Source organism: Crocuta crocuta, unplaced genomic scaffold, assembly GCF_008692635.1.
Source record: "Crocuta crocuta isolate KB4526 unplaced genomic scaffold, BGI_CrCroc_1.0 scaffold246, whole genome shotgun sequence".
In the NCBI taxonomy this organism is placed as follows: domain Eukaryota; kingdom Metazoa; phylum Chordata; class Mammalia; order Carnivora; family Hyaenidae; genus Crocuta; species Crocuta crocuta.
The window spans coordinates 5,483,356-5,500,889 of NW_027531902.1; positions in this window are offsets into that span (position 1 = coordinate 5,483,356).

The window sequence follows — 17,534 nt, forward strand, 5'->3', positions numbered from 1 at the left end:
ATAGATGACAACACATTTTTGGAAAATGGAAAATAAGTGAATGCATGGAACTCACTTGGCAGAACAAAGAAAAGTAGAAAGCAAGTGCTTACAAAGAAGATGCCAATGAAAACAAGGCAATTTGGGCAGCAGAACTCCAGGAATTCTCAGGAATCAAAAGCACTAAGAACCAGATGTAAAGAGTGGAGCTGAAAACAGGAGAATTGGATACCATTCCTGTCCATCTACATTTCTGATCATATTTTAGTGAGTTTTTAAAAATATGAACTGAAAGCCAAAGATAATCAGATATTTAAGAAAAGCATCTAAAATGAAAGATAGAGAACAAAACACAAAACAAACAGTAAAAAAGGACTTGCAGAAAATAGGGACAATGCAGGTAGTAGAAGAAAACTTTGTATTTAACATCACCAGCGAGGGAAGGCAGGATATTACATCAATGAAAGATGACTTTTATTTTACACTGCATTTGGAGAGCTTTGTCCACTTATTGTACAGGGTAAGAGGTAGCCAAGTGGATAGATCTCCCATTAATGCAGACATTCTGTTTTGTGTTTGTTTGTTTGTTTTATATATCGGAATTTTAAAAATGGTTTAAGAAGATTTTAAAGGGCTCTAGGGTTAGAGTTTTTAAATTATTTTTAAAATGTATTTGTTATTAAAGTATACTTGACACACAATGTTACATTAGTTTCAGGGTACAATGGAATGATTCTACAACTTTATTCATTAAGCTATGCTGTCACCATACATAGTGTTTTTGATTTAAGCAACAGAAATTAACACGAGATAGCTTAAATAAAAACGCAGTTCATTAGAAGGTTATGGGTAGTTCATCAAATCACAGGCAGAGGTGAAAAGTTAGAATCAGAAAGGGCAGGAGCCAGGGCAGCTCTGGGCTCCAGGCAGCAAGGATTAATAGCCAGCTGGATGAGGGCATGGTTGCTGTGAGACATCAGATCCAACTTGTTATTTTTAAGGTGCTAGAAGAGAGAGCCCATTTGTCCTAGGTTGGGTCAGGGGCACACCCTCTGGCTAGAAAAGCAAAAGTCACTTTATTATTTATTTTTAGTTTCACTAAAAGTACACCAGTGGAAAAGGAAAGTTTCCCCCTTGGAATGTCAGAGTGATATTATTAGATGAGGGAATAAAAACTAGGGAGCAAATCCAGCAAATTTCTATAATATCTATGGCTAAAAATAAGTTTGGAAACCATGAATCTGCAGAATTTTAATTTTTTTGCAATGACAAAGAATAGTCCATTGAAAGTATGTACAAAAATGTATTCAATCAATTACCTCTTAAGGGACATTAAGATTGTTTTCTCTTTTTTTGCTTTTATAAATAGTACCTCAACAAACATCTTTGGACCCCAGTTTTGCAGCATCTTTGTTGAGAAGTGGTAATCTAGAATCCTAATGGACAAGATGGGTGATTTAAAGGCTGGATGATTTCATATGAAGAATGCTGCTGGTCCATCAATGTTGACTTGCAGAGACTTTGGTCCATCGATGTTGACTTGCAGAGACTTTGCTAAAGTTATGTGGATTTTACCCTTGGCTTCTTTCAGTTCAACAACTTGATGGATGATTTAGATATAACACTTAAAAATGTACTTAACACATTTGCAGATGCCATCAGTCTAAGAATGATAACAAATATGGTAGAACGTCATTAAATTTCAAAATGATCCTTATGAACTGAAATACGATATCTAAGCCAACACAATTAAAACTCACAGGAACAAATGCAAAAGTTGTGCATTTTTTAAAAAAATCAATTGTTATGAGACAGGAAGAGTAAGTGCTCTTTGGACAGAAATTCACAAAAAAGGTGTGAAGATTTTATTAAATGCAAGGTCAATATGGCTCGACAGTATGATTTGGCTACTAAAACCAAAACAAAAACCAGTGTGATCTTAGAACGTATTAAAATAAGTAAAATATCTAGAACTTGGGTGATGCCACCCTCCTGCACCTTTTAATCTAGTCAGAGGAGAATGGCTGGGTTTAATTTTTACTGGTTACACTTTTAAAAAGAGATGGTAATGAACTGGAGTGCATTCAGAAAAGGCATCTAGTAGCCATAATGACAATTTACTGAGTGCTTACGTGTGCCAAGCACCATGCTAAAAACATTAAAGAAACTATAAAGCGGGTATAATTTTACAGATGGGAAAATAGAGTCATGGGATGCTCAATAACTTGCTTAAGTTCACACAGTTAGTGAGAAACCGGAGGCGGGAACCATGGAGTCTAACCCTGAAGGCTGCTGACAGCCACCACACATAAAGTGACCCCGCAATATAGAGTGATTTGAAGAACTTCAAGTAGATTGTCTACAAGGAAATATCTCACTGGTTAGCTGGACCACACAAATAAGCCAGTTATGCACTCGGCCTTCAAATCCAGAGATCTAAATATTTTACAAATTGAAAGTCAGCTAAGAAAAGGTTTTGATAAAAGGGAGAATTGTTTAGGGGTGCTAAACAGTGGAATTCATTCATTCAACAACTAGTTGAGTGCTACAATGTACTTGGCAATGTGGTCGGCCTAATAATATACTGATGAAAAAAACTAACGTTTCTTTGCCCTGGCAGAGTTCACCTCCAATGGAGGGCTGGGGATACAGTTGACCCTTGAACAAGCACAGGTTTGAACTATATGGATCCACTTATATGCGGATATTTTTCAATAAATACAGTACTGTGCTGTAAATGTCTCTTCTCTTCCTTATGATTTTAATAATATTTTCTTTTCACTAGCTTAGTTTATTGCATGAATATAGTATCGACTACGTATAACATATAAAACATGTTAATCAAATGTTGGTGTTATCAGTAAGGCTTCTGGAAAACAGTAGGCTATTTGTAGTTAAGTTCTGGGGAGTCAAAAGTTATGTGTGGGTTTTCTACTGCAGGGGTCAGTGCCCCCAACCCCTGTGTTGTTCACGGGGCAGCTATAATGAAATCAGTGATAGTAACAAGTGTAGTCAGTGAATAAGGAAGGAAGGAGCAATATGGAATCATATGGTAAGAACTCTTCCCCAGTCTAGAAGGGTAGTAGTTTGGTGGGGGTGGGGGAGGATGCATTTCCTTGGAAAGTGAAGGCCAGGTTGAAACTTGATGAGTGAGCCTGACTTTGCCCACAGTAGGAGATGGAGAGAAGGAAGAGAGTTTTCTGAGCAAGGTTCAGATAATTCCAGTAAGACATGATGACAGCTTAGGTATGGGCTGTAGGTTGAAGAATGGATGGATCTTCCAGAGAATGGTGAGCATACTACTGATAAGTACCCAAGATTATTTTAGATACTTCACAGATACATATCTTTAATATATAATATATAATAATTATGTGTTTATTTTAATATATAAGAAATTTATATATAACTAGCATATCAAAACTGTTTTCACAGATAATGTTATTTAAGATACAGCTGGATACTTAAATTTTAAAGTAGAAGTCAATGATAAATATTAAGCAAATAATGGCACTAGTGGCATTGTATTCAGAGAGCTGTTTATTGTTGGGGAGCAGGGCTACAAAATTGCTGGGGCGCCATATTGCCCTGGGTCAGCCCTGCCAATAAAAGCCCTGTCTTGCCCTTCCCTTTACCTGCTCTCGACTCTTGCCCTGAGTTTTATCCTCCTTTGTCTTATTCTTGAAATTCCTCATTCTGCCCATGTGTGAACAGCTCTCTCTAACCATGTCCTCAATATAGGCATTCCCTGACTTCTGATGGTTCAACTTATAAATTTTTGACTTTCCAATGGTGCAAAAGCGATGTGCATTCAGTGGAAATCATACTCCCAATTTTGAATTTGGATCTTTTTCCTGGACTGCGATATGCGGAAGACCTTCTCTTGTGAGACTGGGTGGTGGCAGTGATCACAGAGCCCAGTCAGGTGATCCGAAGGTGACCAGCTAACACACTGACAATCTGACAATCCATCTGCACCCATATGTTTTGTTCTTGGTTTTCAGCGCAGTCTCCAATACATTACGTGAGGTAGTCAACACTTTATTTATTTTAATGTTTATTTATTTTAGAGAGAGACAGAGGGGAGGAGCAGAGAGAGAGAGGGAGACACAGAATCCCAAGCGGGCTCCAGGCTCTGAGCTGTCAGCACAGAGCCCGACACATGGCTTGAATCCACAAGCTGTGAGATCATGATCTGAGTCGAAGTTGGACACTCAACCCACTGATCCATGAAGGAGTCCCAAGATAGTCAACACTTTAGTATAAAACAGGCTTTGTGGTAGATGATTTGGCTCAACTATAGGCTAACAGAAGTGTTCTGAGCATGTGGAAGGTGGGTGAGGCTAAGCTATGATGATTTTCTGTAGGTTAAGTGTATGAAATGCATTTTCATCTTATGGTATTTTCAACTTATGAGGGATTTCTCAGGATGTAACCCCACTGCAAGTCAAGGAGGATCATACTGGCTTTTGCAGTTCCCTAATTCAGGCTGTTGGTATGCTTTTCAGAATTAACTCTTCATAAGGCTTTTTCAAACAAACATATATCCTTTTATCTTAAAGTTTTAGAATCAGCCTTTGAAAGACAGTGGTAGATGACTGATACACTCCTCTTGCCCTCCTCCACTGCCTTCACAAACGGACACGTTCCCCAGCCTCTCCAGCATCTCGTGGATTCTCACCCCGGGTCATACTATTTACACCTCAGCAGAGCCAGAGAGGAGAGCTCAGTTCCAGTGTGATGATCCACTGCGGTCAAAGCACCCAGAGCCGAGCAGAATGGCTGCAGCTGTAAATATGGCTCAGTAGCCAATCGATCACCTGTCACCTCAGAGCTGCTGTGGCCAAGCATGCATCCAAACATCACAGCTCCCTGGGCCCAAGGCGCTGCCACCAGGTATAATGCGCAACAGACAATACAGAGGCAGGCAACGCATACATACATGCCTGGAGCAAGCATAATGATCATCTGTGCCGAGCTGGGATCTGCCTCACATCTTCAGCCCCAGGCCAGGGAAGTGTGTGATGCCGAGTTCAGGCCCTAACGGAAGGGAGACAGCTGTGTCATCACAGTGACCTGGAGCAAGCATGTCAGAGTCAAAAAACACACCGTCCTTGTTCCTTTCTCCGCCTGTGACCCATAGGCAACTCTGGGAATCATAAGTTCTGGTCCCTAACCACATGGTTTAAGGGAGAGCCAGAGATTTAGTTCTGAGATATCATCATCATTTTGTAACAAATAGTGAAGTGGAAAAAGCAGAGTGCTGATAGTAATGTCCCTGGGGAGTAACGCTCTAGCTCTCAGTCACGTTCCCCAGGGAGGAGGTCATGTTCCTAGGATATCCCAGACCCCATTTAAACCTTGAGCCAGTGCTATTTTCTCTTCTTGCTCTGAGACCAGAGGATTCAGGTGTTAGGAATTGCAGGGATGATAAGTAGGTTTCCAAGGGTAATGGAAATCACTGGAAAAGAATCTGTAAGCAAATCCTGTGTTAGTTTCTTCTTAACATCTATTAATGCATCATATTAAATAATGTAACTGAACAAAGTTTAAAAAAGAAAGACTACGGGGCACCTGGGTGGCTTAGTCGGTTGAGCGTNGACAAATATAACTCATGGGAGCTTAGATTCCTAAAAAATTTACATCTAATAAAATTTTTATGGCTAATCTTTAGCTTCTCTGTGGCAACTGGTCAGAGTATAAAAGGATAAGAATAGATAATTTTATAGACAGGAAAATAGAAACTATGGCCTAAACCACTGATGGGAATTAGATAAATACAAATCAAACATCTTAGAGGTTCTATTATATACTTATAAGTCTAGCAAAAATGAAATAATTAAAGCCAACATCAATGAGCCTCAAGAATCTAAAAGGAAAAAAAAACATTTGCACAATGATGCATTCATAACATTACTTATGATGCTTAAAATAATTTAGAAACAATCCCTAAAGATATCACAATAAAGATAATTGAGTTAACTGTGGCATAATCAATACAATGGAATATTATATAGCCATTAAAATAATAAGCGTGATGGTCATAGAAATGTATATATTTGGAAAGTTGCAGGATTACAGAGAGTATGTAGGCAACAATGCTGGGTGAATGAGAGTTAGAAGTGATTTCAGAGAGTGGGGCGCCTGGGTGGCTTAGTCGGTTAAGCGTCCGACTTTCGCTTAGGTCATGATCTCGCGGTTCGTGGGTTCGAGCCCCGCATNTAATCAATACAATGGAATATTATATAGCCATTAAAATAATAAGCGTGATGGTCATAGAAATGTATATATTTGGAAAGTTGCAGGATTACAGAGAGTATGTAGGCAACAATGATGGGTGAATGAGAGTTAGAAGTGATTTCAGAGAGACGTACTTGTTTATGGAATTTCCTTACCTTTCAAGTGCACAATCAACATTTATGCATTTAATGAGCACTGGGTGTTATATGGAAACCAACTTGACAATAAACTATTTAAGAAAAAAATTATGCATTTATAGACATACAGCATATAAAAAGAGGGGGTATAAAGTAATTTCTTCTTTTTCCTTGCTTCCCAGGGAACCCATGAAGACAAAATAAGTGTGTGTTAGCTTTGAAACAGAGAGAGAATCAGAAGAGTTGTCAATAGAAAGCAATGTCCAGGAGTCAGGGAAGAAGTCCTGCTGTGAAGTCAGGGGGCAGATGGGGTCAGGAGCCAGCAGCTGTGAAAGCTTCGGGACCAGTGTTCAGTGAGAACCTCATCTAGTCAAGGACAGGCTCTCGAGGGAGGGTGGCCAAAAACGGTTGAAGTAAATCAAGCCCGAGAGAATGAAATGGCAGATGTGACAAAATTTCACTAATGCTTGGCTCAGATGGCTCTGAGTAACATCAGTAAGGAAGGATAAGTACAACTACGCACTTGCAGAAGGTTAAAGAGGACCTCGGAGGATGTCTGGCTCAATCTTCTCATTGTCAGAGAAGAGGCCCAGAAGAGCTACTCTCATCCACGCACAGCTGCTTAGTGGTAGAGCCGGGATTAGAACCCAGGGTCCTGATGCCTAATCACTGCCCTCCGCCTCCCCGAGTGGTAAGTTAAGTGCTGCCGTTATTGTGGCTGCTGCCGCTGTTTGCATTAAGACAGCACCTCATTAACCCACTGTAGACTCTAGGTGATAACGATGTGTCAATGTATGTTCCTTGATTGCAATTAATGTCCCACTCCAGATGGGGAACTTGATGGGTGGGGAGACTTTGTGGAGCGCAGGGGGAGGGGATCTATGGGAACTCTCTGTACTTCCCACTTAACTTTGCTGTGAACCTAAAACTGCTCTTAAATAAATAAAATCTATTTTAAAACTTAAAAAGAGAGAGAGAGAGAGCGAGAGCGAGCTAGAGAGAGCATCTCAATTAAGCCTTTGGCCAGGGCTGGGACTCCTGACTGGGTCTGCTTCCTTAACTTCACTCCAAGTGGATCCCCTACCAGTATTCCAGATTGGAACTGATTCCTGAGGATTCTGTGTTTCTCTGGACTCTGACCTTCCTTCCCAAACCCGCTGCAAATGTCTTGGATCAAGCTCTTGTTAGGTCTTCTTCTCCTCCTCCTTCTTTATATTCTTTCTCATAGTGCTTAAACCTACAAAAGCCTTGAAAGAATAGTGTAAGCACTCTCATATATTCTTCGCCTAAACATAAGTTATTAACATTTTGCCACATTGCACTCTCTCTCTCACACACATACACACAACATATATGACATAGATATGAAAGAGCACCCATACATATCACACATATACATGCCAAAAGATTCATATATGCCACATATGTACATGTATATACATTATATATTTTATGGAGCCATGTGAAAGTAGGTTGAAGATATCAAGACACTTCACTCCTCAATTCTCCAGCATCAACTAAGAATAAAGATATTCTATGTGGGAATGGCATCATTATCACACTAAGAAAACTAATATCTAATATTTGGTTCATATTCAATTTTCCCTAACTGTCCCCAAAGTGATTTTTATAGGGGTTTCAAGGTTTTGATCAAAGATCTCATTAAGGATTCCATATGTATGTGGTTGTTGGGTCTCCTTAACCTCCTTCAACTTAGATGGAACATTCCCCTCCTAGGGCACATGGGTGGCTCAGTTGGTTGAGTGTCTGACTTCACCTCAGGTCATGATCTCGCGATTCATGGGTTTGAGCCCCATATCTGGTTCTGTGCTGGCAGCTTGCAGCCTGGAGCCTGTTTCAGTTTCTGTGTCTCCCTCTCTCTCTCTCTCTACCCCTCCTCTGCTCATGCTCTGTCTCTGTCTCAAAAATAAACAAATTATTAAAAATTAAAAAAAAAAGAACATTCCTCTCACACTTTGTATTTCTGTTTTCCATACACCACACTTTTTAGGAGTTCTAGCCACTTTTTCTTACGCCGTCTCCCACATTCTGGATTTTTCTGTTTCTTCATGATTAAATTCAGATTAAACATCTTTGGAAAGAATACTGTATAAGAGATGTTTTGTGTCTCTTCCTGCATCACAACAGAAGGCAAGAACACTGAATCATTTTGTTGTGCTAAGTTTGACCTCGAGGTTCATGTGATGGCCACCAGATCTTTCCATTGGGAAGATACAGATCCTCCTTTGTAATTAAGAATCCATTGAGTGATTCTTTAAGACCATATGAATATCTTAGCATCTGTGGATAATCATAGTCCTTGCCTGAACTGGGATCGCAAAATGGTGATTTTGCTACTTTTCCTAGTTTATTAGCTGGCATTCTCTGCAAAGAAGCCTTCCTCCTATCTTGCGTGTCTCCCACTGCGGTACTCTGACTACTCTTCCGGCCTCCAGTCTGGCTCACTTTACTCCATCTGCTGCCAGGAGCAGCATGCTCAATTGCAAATCTGGACACATCTATGCCTTGTTTAGAATCCTTCAGGGATAAAGTCCACTCTGTGAGCTTGGCACGGGGCTCTGTGATCTGGCTCCAGCCTACCTCTTCAGCTTCATCTCTCCCTTGTCTGCACCCCTTGTCTGCTCCATTCAAATCATTTATACTTCTTCAAGCATAGTACCCTGTTTCACGGCCCCGACCCCTTACACACACGAGTCCCTCTGCCTGCAAGACTCTTCCCCACCCCCCAGCATCATCTGACCCCAACTTGTTTTTCAAGCTTTGGCTCACTCATCAGCTCCTCTGACCCGAGAGTTAAATAGGTATCTTTTTGGGGCTCTGATGGTACCGTGCCCGTGTCTATCATTGCACATGTGGCCCCACATGGAGAATGTTACTGGTTTGCTTGTCTTGCCTACCTGACCATAAGGTTCTTGTGAGGAGACCCTTGTCTCTTATCTCTGCATGACAGAAATCTAGCATGATGCCTGGCATTAAGTAAACACTCAGAAAATGTTTCCTAATGAAGTAATTCATGTTTCCTTAAATTATTAAATAAGGAATGTGATCAGCTTCACAACAACTAGATTATACGCTAGTTAAGAACAAAAAGCGTATCTTCTAGATCTTTGTATTGTTCACATCTCCCACCCTATTCCTTGCTAATTTGTTTTTTGTTTTGTTTTGTTGCAATTACATTTTAAATTTTATTTTATTTTATTTTATTTTTTACAGATCGTTTATTGTCAAGTTGGTTTCCATATAACACCCAGTGCTCATCCCCACAAGTGCCCTCCTCCATGCTCATCACCTTCTCCCCCCCACACCCATCAGTCCATTCCTTGCTCATTTGCATTAGCTTTTCAGCAAGTAGGTTGACACTTATAAAAGTATATTGAGACATTACTTTTTACCTGTCCAATTTATGTTCCTTTTGAGAATTTCTCCTCCTCTACCTAACAGGATGGCCAGTCTCTTGCCTGGTCTTCCCACACATGGTGAGCTCATAATATGAGATAGCCATTAAAACACTTCCTTCTTCTTCTTCTTTTTTTTTTAATGTTTTTTATTTATTTCTGAGAAAGAGAGAGAGAGAGAAGCAGCTTAAGCAGGGGCAGGTCAGAGAGAGAGGGAGACACAGAATCTGAAACAGGCTCTAGGCTCTGAGCTGGCTGGCTGTCAGCACAGAGCCTGACACGGGGCTCGAACCCACGAACCGTGAGATCATGACCTGAGCCGAAGTCAGATGCTCAACTGACTGAGCCACCCAGGCACCCCAAGTACTTCCTTCTTCTGACTGCAGTGACTGGTTTTCTTGGCCTGAGCCAAGTCTATCAGAGTCATCCTTGGGACTTTTCAAGGATGTAGCAAGGAAAACACGAAGAAAAAATAATGTAATAGCTATTGCTTCAGAGGCCATCTTTGCTACCAAGTGAGGAGAGCCTACCTGGCTAGGAAGCTAACTCCAAGGCAAACAAGTCAACAATGGGAAGACAGATCTAATGACATTATTTAAACCTTGAAACCCAGTCAGATCTGAAGAGTTATATTTAGGACTTCCTGGTATGTGAGTCAACAAACCTCTTCCTTTTGCCTTTTAAGTTGACAAAATCCTGACAAATATACAAGAGCTGATCCCATGACATTCCACATTTGGTCAAGCCGGTAAACTTAAATAAAGAATGATAATCTAGCCTCCATTTAATCTTTTCTTGATTTGGAGGAAATTATGTAGAGATGCTCTATTAGTGAGGTTTTTCCAGAGAAACAAACAAAAAAACTCAATAGGATATATAGTTATTGTTATATAGTTATTTATGAAAGCAGATTTATTATAGGAATGGGCTCATGAGAGGTCCCATGATCTACTGTGTGCTACAGAACCTGGAAAGCTAGTGGTGTCAGTCAGTCCTAGTTGAAAAAAAGATCTGTGAACTACAGGAGCTAATGGTGTAAATCTGAGCCCAAAGGCCAATTAGAGAATCAGGGGCCAATGGCATTAAGAACCAGGAGAGTGGATGTGGAAGGACAGGAAACAATAGAGGTCTCAGCTCAAGCAAAGACAGCAAATTACTCTTCCGATGCTTTTTTGTCCTATTAGGGCCCTCAATGGATTGGATGATGCCTGTCTACATTGGGGAGGGCAGATCTTTACTCAGTCTACCAATTCAAATGCTAATCTCTCCCAGAAACACCCTCACAGACACACCCAGATAAAAAGGTCTTTCCAGCTCTCTGGGCATCCTTTAGCCCAGTCAAGTTGACATACAAAGTTAGCTACCACAAACACCTGGATAGGCACCATCTCTGTGGCCTATGACAACCAGGAAGTAAGTTTTTATCTAGGATGCTTCTCACCCCTCTCAGAAGAATTTGCGATATATTTGGGGGACTCGTTCTCATGTTCCTGTTCTCTAAGTCTCTTCAAGGAAGAACTAAACAGACCAAGGGAACAGTCACTAATAGTAAGGGTTGGCCTGGATCTTCATGGTTTCTGTTTCAGATTATTGAATTCTTCATCATAGTTGGTACATTGCATCAATTTGCTTTTGAGGTCAACAGCAATCTGCTCTGCTGCTGGAAGCTCTTGATTTTGGGAGGATTTAAGGAGTCCAGGGTAGAGTGGCAGGGATCAGGGCTACCCCTGGATGCAGAGGTGTTGACATTCACTCAAGGACCTGTTGAGTTAAAAATGCCAACTGCATTTAAGGAAATCATCACTGGGGATATTTTCTAGCTTCCACCTTACATTTCTGGGAAATTCCTCAGTGAGGCAGGAGAGGAGGTAAGAGAGGCAGGGCTTCTAGAAAGTGGCCTGCAGGGCTTATTGACTACAAAGGGGGAAAGAGGAGAGTCTTGGTTTAAAGAAGATCCCCTCACATCAGCCGACTGGGTATCCTGGGCTCCTGGGCGGCTATTTTACAAAGTAAGAGAAAGAGCCAAGCTCTTTAAGAAGAGCATTTACATGACTTTAATTTGAATTAGCTTAATTAGATGTTTTTCTCCCAACTACTGGCTAAGATAAGCCACCCCAAGGGACCAGAGTTGTGATGAAGTGTGGAAGAGGAAGAAGGAGAAGTCAGCGTGCATGGCTGCCCCAGGAGGTGTGGCTGGGGCATTTCTGGATAGAGACTATGGGGAACCTAATTCCCTGGACAGAAGCAAATTGGGAGGAAAGGATAATGCGAAGACAGAGACACAGAAAACAAATAAATGAGGACACCCAACAATAAACTATAATCTCTGCAATTTCACTTAAGACTAGAGCTGCTGGTTTAATCAAATTTGTCCCTTCTAGAGATGCAGGGGTAAAAATGCTCAAAGAGTCCATCATATTATGTCCCTGAGTTTGGTATGGCAGAAAGGGAGATGGCCATCCCCTTCGTCATCCCCTAGGAATCTATTCCAATCGTGGACTTTAATTTTTCTGACCCTTGCTACTAAATTTCATGCTGGGGCAAGAGGCAGAACCTGGCTTGGAATAAGAAAGGAAGATGGAGACGAGCAGAGCTTATCTCTTCACACCTGTTGCTGTGGTCACCAGGCAATGACAATGGGGTGGGGCGATCCCTGGGCCGCTAGGAGGTACATCTCTGACCTGTAGCTACTGGAAACCACCCCCCAGGCATTTTCAGCATTCGTGTCCCCATTTATTAACAAAGCAGGGGACCCAGTTCTGCCCTGGACTCTAAGTTGAAGAAGACGTGAAAGGGTGATGACCATAAGCTTGAAAAGAACTGCACTCAATTTAAAAAACAAACCCCAAAACAACTTGGTGAGCTCAGGGACAGGAAGGAAAAGAAGACTGGATTCTGAGAGCACACTTACTTCCTTGGGGTCCCCTGATTTATATAATTCAAGTACCTAGGGATTCCAGAGCATGACCTCACAGCAACTATGAAAAAGTACCATGAGCACTGTTTCCCCAGAGGGAGTGAGAGGATGAAAAGTGAGACACAGAGGAAACAGAGGGAAGGAAGGTCAAGGGCTGGCACAGCAGGTGGTAGCCTCTCATTCCTCTGGGTGCGTGTTACAGGGCACAGTGACACCACGGGCAGATGATTAGCTTAATATCTGCACTGCACGTCACATTCAGAGGAGGTTTCTCCTGGCAGTCAGGTGAAAGCCCCAATTTGTCATTTCACCTGTACACCTGGCAGGCCTCCAGGCACATGGCCCCTCCAGCCTGCCCTGCTCAGCCTCCGTCAGCGTGCAGCACTGATTCTCCTGTGGTCACTGCTGCCACTGTGGCGGTCACTGCCACAACTCCTGAGGAACCGGGGCTGTGTAAGCTACAGTCTCCTCAAATGCCCGCAGAGAGCCGGAGCGGCTGCACATGACTCTCCCAGCGAGGAGAAACCAGGCGAGAGCTGTGCCTGTATCCCTGACTAATGATCACGCCTTCAGGGAGGCAGTGACTCAAACTGTGTGGAGGCACCGCAAAGGGAAGAAGGAGTGGGAGGGAGGGAAGGGACAGGGAGGAAAACACAGAGGCAGGGCAGGGAGGCAGGAGAGAAAAAACAAAGGAGCAAAGACCTTGGAACTTTGAATCTATAACGAGCTCTACTCCATGGCCTCTGAGATCATTAACATACAAAATGGTGAGACAGAATACCTTCACACAGCAGTCCAGTTCAATGTCACTTAGGAAGAAAGAGAGGACTAATGTTTTAAAAGGATATCACTATCATTGCAGTGGCTGTAACTTGCATATATATAATGTATACCGCATAGGCAAATTCAGTGTTCTACCAACTGTGAAATCTTAAGGACAAGAACCACGGCTCCTTTTAAGCTAGAAAAGTAATAACATACACTAAAACTGTTTTCCTTTGGTCTCATTCCAAGGATGCAAGTCTGGCCAGGAAGGATATTTAAAGACAAATTAGGTTCAGTTTTTCTATAGGAAGTTGTTATGTCCTGGGGTATATCATTTGACATGTGTTATATCTGATTGCTTGCAATAATAACAAGCTATATTATAAGAAGGGATTTGCTATGTTTGTGCACTAAATATGGGCACATAGCTGTATGTGTAAACTATAGTTTTACAGCTATATTTATTTTCTAATTTTTAAAATGTTGTTATTTATTTTTGAGAGAGAGAGCAAATGGGAGAGGGGCAGGGAGAAAGAGATGGAGACACAGAATCAGAAGCAGGCTCCAGGCTCCAAGCTGTCAGCACAGAGCCCGATGTAGGGCTCGAACTCATGAGTCATGAGGTCGTGACCTGAGCTGAAGTTGGAGACTCAACCGACTGAGCCACCCAGGCGCCACCACAGCTATATTTAAAAGTTCATTTAATATTGCAGCCTAGCTGTTCCAATCCTACAAGAAGACCTAACATTAACTTTTTATTAAAAATATTTGTACCATCTTGAAATGAAATTCACAAGCAACATAGACTACAAAATCACATCATTTCCTAAAATTGACATATTCCTGTGATGTAAACGAGAAATAAAGGAAAGTAATTTAAAATGAAACACTTTGTATTTTAATACATAAGTACTCAAGCACAGCTAAGCTAGAAAATACTATAAAACAGACAGATGCTTGTGACTACTTGCAATGAATAAGTTTGGCTTTAAGAAAAGTAAGATGACATTTATCCGAATACTGTTGATCTTTTATCTTTCTAGTTAACATTTAGAAATAAAGATTAAACAAATAAGCGTCTACATATCCATAAAAACACCATAGATTAGATCGATGCAAATGCAAGGTGATATAGGTGTGTTGACTCAAATCCCATGAGCAACATTACCAGAAGTGATATGATTTTCTGAAAGTTTGAGCAACTCTTGGTAAAGTTCCCAACAAAACAAAATGCAATATTCTCTCAATTTAACCAGCACTGGCACTGGTGGAAAATTCAGTATAGAGTAAAGCCATGTAAATTGTGTGTGTGTGTGTGTGTGTGTGTGTGTAAGACAGAGTGAGTGTATGTGTGTGTGTGTTTTCATATGTAAAATGGAGTTTACCTCTAGGCTTGGATAAGTATAAGAAGGTTTTCTCCTACATGCATTTCTGGCAGCATTGGAAATTTGTATGGGATGTGGGCCAGTCCTTCATCGTGTGAGCCTGTCCATGCACTGCAGGATGTCCAGTATCTCTGGCTCCTGCAAGGCAAGCTACCGGGGTTCTCCAATCGTTGCAGCAAACAAAATGGCACCCACAGATTTCCAAACACCTCAGGGTCTGCCCTGAACACATTCATCTTCATCTTAATAAGGAGCATGCTGTCCCTTGCTAGCATTGCTTTTGGCCTCATAAGATCTAGCGCGTGCACGCGCACACACACACCCACACACACACCGATTCTGTTCTTTGGCACCATCTAATTTGCTGTTTGTTTCCAATATCTTTGCTTCTTATTATTTTCTCCTAAACATTTATTTTTTGAACAGTCAATAGCTGCACATGGTACAAAATACAAGATTTCCAAAGGGTATTCAGTGAGGTCTCCTACTGTTACTTCCCAACCTTCAGCCCCTCTCCTCAGGCACCCACAATTGCCAGTCTCTCTGCATGTTCAAAACCTTGGGGGTGCATATTCTTAAAACCAACCAACCAACAAGAAACCTATATATGGTGATGCTGCTTTGCGCCTGGCTTCTTCCTTATCTATCTCTTGGAGAGAATTTCCCATCACCGACACAGACATGCCTCATTCTTTTTCCTAGCTGCCTGTGGTCCTACCATAATAGAACCGAAGCCCCTCCCAATGGACATATGGGTTGTTTCTGATCTTTTAGTCTTTGTTTTCATGATCAAAACTGTTAACCAGATGAAGAGAGGTGAAAATAACTCTTGAATACCAACAACATTCCCAAGGTTACCACCAATCCTGTGAGGTTTTTATCAGCCTTTAGGACATTTCCCACACAGATCAGCTGGTGAGTGTTTAATGGCTCTTGGCGGGCTTTCTGTCACATCTTGGATCCCTGCTCAAGGAGTCTCTACATCTGCTGATGGGGGATAGCAGGCTTACATATGGCCATTTCTGAATACCCATCTCTAGGTTCCCTTCTCCCTTTTCTCCCCTCTGTTTTCAAGCTATATGTGATAAAATAGTAAAACAAATGGCAGAAAGAATAGGGGGCATGGCAGTTTGGAAGAAAGAAATTTAGATGAGCTAGGTAAAAACAAAAAAGAAGATTTTGGAGACAGTATTTGAGCAGGACCAGGCCAGGGGCTGGTACAAAGGATGGATTTGTGAATTAAACAAGAAAAACAGGGGCACCAGGCTGGCTCACTTGGTGATGCAGCTGACTCTTGATCTCAAGGTTGTGAGTTGAAGCCCCACGTTGGGTGTAGAGATCACTTAAAAATAAAATCTTAAAAAACATAAAGGCAAGGTAAACAGAAAGAGCAAAAGCAAAGAGAAGAGAAGTAATAGCCCAAATTTAGAAGATAGGGAGAAGATCAAATAGATCGAAACGAACATTTCATGCTGAGGGGTGAAGAACTATGAGGTAGGTCCCATGAGGTAATTATGGACAATCTGAATTCACGGATGGTAAGTTTATACTTAATGTTGGAGGGTCTGAAATACGTCTTGCTACTTGGCAGGACAAGTTTCCTCAACTTGTTCTTTTTTAGAAGTGTTTTCACAATTATTGGTCCTTTGCTTTTCTTTGTAAAATTTAGAATCATCTCGTCAGGTTCCTTTTGGGATTTTACTTATAACAGCATTGATTTTATAGACTAATTTAAGAACTGATACCTTTATATTTTTAATTTTTTTTTAATTCTTAGGAGATTTCGTTCTAATTCTCAGGAAATCTCTATAAATAATTTCCAACTCTAAGTCAAAGACAACAAAGCATGAAGGGGAATAAGACAGCATGAGAGGTGGCTGGCAGAATCAGCACAGTGGAAGCAGACCAGCACGGACTTCCGATAGAGAACTTTTAGATAGAGATTATTATATGCTTGCTATACTTTATATATAATATGCTTACTATATTTAAATAGGTAAAAGAATGGCTGACAAACATCTGTAGGGATAAGGGAGCTATAAAAGTTAGCAGAAACTTGGTTTCGTTCACTGCTGAATGGCCAGGGCCTGGACCATTGCCTGTCACCTGACAAGAACTGATTGAGTAGTTGTTGCAGAAATGACTGAATATCTAAACACTAGGCCTCCTGTCTGGGCTCTTGTCACATATCCAACTGTCTGTTGGTCATCTTTATTAGGATGTTCTTTTGTTTGTTACCCTCAATTCATGCCCAACACATCCCAAATCTGCAACATGTTCAAAACAGAGCTCCCTAATGTCTACACTGCTTACCTTCTTTTTCTAGCAGTATGATCATCATTATCTCAGTACTCCAGCTCTACAACATGGGGTCACCCTTTCCCGCTCTCTGTTTCCTCTATGCCTAGCAGTCACTGCATCTTCTTCTACTGCCCTTCTTTCATTTGACCCTTGCTGTCCATTCCATTGTGACTAGAGTCTAGGTTTCCTATTACTGCATGCCTGGGTGACTACTTGGCTTCTAATTGCCAACCATCCCTACTTCTGTCTATGCTTTACACAACTCCTAAATTAATATTTCTGAAATGGTCTTCTGTGCATGTTAATCCCCTTTCCAAAATGTCTATCCATTGCACAGAACAAAAGCCAAGCACCTTGGCCCCCACAGAAGTCACACGCACACAGCTTTTTCAGA